Consider the following 4196-nt stretch of genomic DNA (forward strand, 5'->3'; position numbering starts at 1 on the left):
TAAATTTTTATTTAGAAAAAAAAATTATAGATTAATTTGCCAATCTCTTTATATTAAAGACTAATATTTTTCATATGAAAATCAATAAGGACTAATTTAAAAATTTACTGTGGATAATTATAACTTTTAAAATTAACAGTTTTTGCAAGTCAAATTGAGAGAATATTGTTGCAAGTTAGCTATAGAGTATTATATTTATGAATCTCATTAATTATGTTTTTGTGTTATGCAAGTTTAGAGTAAACACCCAACCCGGTCCCTGTCCATTTTAAATTCGGACAAGGCGACCCCTTACCATAAAAGTCACCCACGCCGGTCCCTATCCGTGCATAAAATAACCCATCGCGCCCCCTCCCTTGTATCCCCCGTCCAAAGTTGACGGAAAAGTCTGATGTGGCACTTACCGTCGCTGATCTGGCAGTTAGTCCAGAGTTAAGTGTCAACCTGGATTAGGGTAAATGGATAGGGGTCGATTTGTCCCCCTATCACATTCAAAAACGACGCCGTTGCTAGGTTAAGAAGAAGAAAACGTTTACTTCATCTTCTGGTTCCCCAACCTAGTAAGTTATTGAGTTATCCCACTGAGTAGTCTTATAATGAAGCTTATATTGCATCTACAATTCCAAGTTGATGGGAGAGAAAATGAGTGTCTGTATATCCCCACTTTGGGAGAGAAAATGTCATGAAATTTTGTATGGATGCATTATCTAAGGAATATGTTGTTTCTTCTTTTCATCAAATTGATTTTCATAAGAAAACCAACTGATGCTTTAAGGTTGAAAAGTTGTATAATTGAGTTCTCATCATTGATGGAAATGTCCATTTTTGTGTAAATATTACTCTGCAAGAAATGGGATTAAGGCTTAAATGAATTGAATGCTCTTTGATGTTAACTTGCTGATCAGGGAGTTTAGTTAGTCGCTGTATTTGACCTCTTATACTTGGTAGAACCCTTCACATTGACTCTGGGAAGCTCACAAGGTGTGGGGGAAAAAGAAAATGAAAAAAATTTCTTAAAATGAATGATTTGAAGCAAATTTTATTGGTTAAATGCTCCTAATTTGATTTCTAATAATTAATTGTCATAAAGGTTTGCAGGTTTCCTAAATAGCAATCAAACCAAATGACTTTGTAGTGGCCATTATGCTAAGGTTTTAGACATTCATGGATTTTAAGATTCAAAACAGCTATTAAATAATGCCATATAAGATTCTTATGCAAAATCTTGTACTCATGTCCCATGAATTTGCCATTTTTTTCACCTTGTTTTCCAGGGAATCAGCAGTTGATTCTAGCTTCTGTCATACGTCATCTGGACCACAAAAATGTCTTACATGATCCCCACCTTAAAGCTAGCATTATTCAAGTTGCCACATCTTTGGCTGTGCAAATTAGAATTGGGAGAGGGTTGGTAGAATTTGGTTTTGTTGATGACCTTTGCAGGCATCTTAGAAAAAGCCTTCAAGCCTTTGGGGAATTTGTTGGAGAGCAAGAGCTGAACTCAAATATCTTGCTCCAAATCTCTATTGAGGAATGCTTACTAAAATTTTTCAAGCGAGTAGGTTCATGAATGTGCATTCTTTGGCCTAGAAAATCATTTTACAATTAGTTAGATCTCTCTGCTTCCAACAACTAAACTGCTTCATTTTCTATAACTAGGTCTCTGATGTACGGCCACTGCTTGACTTAATGGCCATAACCTTAGAAAATTTGCCGTTTGGTGTTCTTGCTAGAGCAAGCATTGGATCACTTATAATCCTTGCTTGAGTGGTCACCGTAGCATTGCCATCTTTGCATTCACAGCAGGTGAAAGGAGTTCATTGTGTGCATTTTTCAATTTGAAGCTTAGTGATCATTATGTATAATTTTCATATTGATTGAATTGTTAGTAATAGGAAACCTGTTGTTTTATTCCTGGAATATATTCATTAACAAAGTTTTATGCTTCCTTCTACGCATTTCCAGAAGTGCTTCTTATGCAACTCATAAAAGCAATGCTGCATTCAGATCTGGAGACTTCAGTTGGAGCACACTAGATTAGGAAACGTTTCCTCCTTCTTAACCTAGCAACGGCGTCGTTTTTAAATGTGACAGGGGACAAATCTACCTCTGTCCATTTACTCTAATCCAGGTTGGCACTTAACTCTGGACTAACTGCCAGATCAGCGCCGATAAGTGCCACATCAGACTTTTCCGTCAACTTTGGATGGGGGATACAAGGGAGGGGGCGCGATGGGTTATTTTATGCACGGACAGGGACCGGCGTGGGTGACTTTTATGGCAAGGGGTTGCCTTGTCCGAATTTGAAATAGACATGGACCGGATTGGGTGTTTACTCTGCAAGTTTTGAATATTGGGCTTTTGAAGTCTTGGTTTTTCTTAGCTGGACTAATGCCTGATTCAGAAATAACCATTTTCTTAATGACAATATGGTATGTATGGTTCTAATGGTTTAGATTTTTTTATCCCAAATTAATTAATTTTACTTTAATTTTCATAATTTTAAGTCTCCTTAATTAATCTTAAAAACAAAAATCTGCAGTGCCAACACAGAATTCATTGCATTCATGATCATTTAAGGTCTCAGTGCTGCTGCAAGGTTAGTTAATTGAACATATTCTTGTGTTTTAGATTTTATTAATTTTTTTTAATTACTGACTCAGCTCCCAATGTTCAATCCCAAGCCTCCAGTACAATCAATTTGATCCCAACATATACAATTTAATATAATACCAAACAATATCACTCAAAATCAACATAAGATTCATAATTATCAATGATTCACAAATTCATAATTATCAATGATTCACAAGAGTTAGTGGTTTCTTACCTTACCCACGGTCATTTGGGACAGGACTAGCAAGTTTCCAAAGCTAATTAAATCCTAAGACACCAAAATCACATAATTTCTCAAAATCAAAATCCAAATTTTTGAAATTGCAAGGAGAAAGGTACTTACCACTTTGTTTTTCCCCTTTCCCCAACGTTTCAGCATGATTCCTTTATGTTTGAGGGAGGGAAGGTTGAGTTGTTGGTTTTATATGTTGGTTCGGTATTGTGTCAATTTCTTTAAAATTAGTGTTAAAATTTATATTTTAATTATTTCTACTATTCTAAATTATCAAATTTAATTTTTTTAGTTTTTTAAATTATAATTAATTTATTAATTAAATATTTATTAATTTTTAAGATTTTAGACATGGTTATAGTACAGAGGAATCTAAATTCTGGTTAAACGTTAAGTTCCATTCAAAAATTTTTTATTCGTGTATAACTAGAAAATGAACACAAACAATAAGTAATGAATTTTCTCTTTTAATCATTAATGTACCGTAATAGGAATCAAAATCATTTTAAGTAAATTTAGTAAAGAGATAAACAAATTTACTGTAAATTAGAGACAGGTAAATCGTGCTTTTTAATTCAATACAAATATCCTCACAAATTACAGTACAAAAAATTTTATATTTCCATATAAATCAAACATAAAAATAAAAATTATAAAAATAAAATTTTAAAATATTTTTTTTGTTATAAAAAGATAAAAATAGAAGACATATAAAAAAAAATATTTTAAGATAATATATTTTTTATAAATTTTTATTTTTTATATTTATGTTTAGTTTGTGTGGAATGTTATAGTTTAAATAACAAAAGATTTAGAACCTCCTCCAACTACAATTAAATTAAAAATTACGGCAACTTTTAGTAATAGTTAAAAGAAAAAAAAATTAAATACAACAAAAAAAAAACAGTTTTTTTTAGATACAACAAACTTAAATAATATGGATCTGCCAGACAAGTCGCATTAAACAGTTAGAAATATTAGGTCTTGAGCGAAACTAAGCCTTCGCAACAATACGTTTATGCTTCCCAAACAACTCTCGTTAAACTAATTTCTTAAACCTAGAAATTGGGTTTCCGTTGTTCTTAGGTTCAAAGAATCTTTAGTAAACGCTCGCATCCGATTTTCTTATACGTAGAAATTATGGGAGCTAGTACACAGACTTGAGATCAGACCTGTTACGTGCGTGATGGATGTATGCGTAGGTGCACATAGATGTAGAGCATTAAAAAAACGGTACATCGGTTGATCTAGCTACCGAGAACACCTTCAACAAGGCTGTCATCGTGTGGATCGTACCTTGGTAAGGCAATACCTCTAGGAAGACTTGCTAAAAGTTGTCCCTATCCAC

At 33.1% G+C, this 4196-nt stretch overlaps 1 long non-coding RNA gene across 2 annotated transcripts in view; it reads left to right on the forward strand.

The window, feature by feature from the left end:
• LOC107638820 overlaps positions 1–4196 on the forward strand; it is a 7524-nt gene that overhangs the window by 2591 nt on the left and 737 nt on the right. The window contains exons 4-7 of one of the 2 annotated variants that reach the window (XR_002360637.1): positions 1275–1558; positions 1660–1806; positions 1966–2432; positions 2543–2599. This is a non-coding gene — a long non-coding RNA (uncharacterized LOC107638820). Of the gene's footprint in view, positions 1–1274; positions 1559–1659; positions 1807–1965; positions 2433–2542; positions 2602–4196 lie in introns of those variants that run through there. The other variant, XR_002360638.1, reaches the window with a different exon arrangement.

The sequence above is a fragment of the Arachis ipaensis genome, chromosome B04 (genome assembly GCF_000816755.2).
Source record: "Arachis ipaensis cultivar K30076 chromosome B04, Araip1.1, whole genome shotgun sequence".
Lineage (NCBI taxonomy): Eukaryota > Viridiplantae > Streptophyta > Magnoliopsida > Fabales > Fabaceae > Arachis > Arachis ipaensis.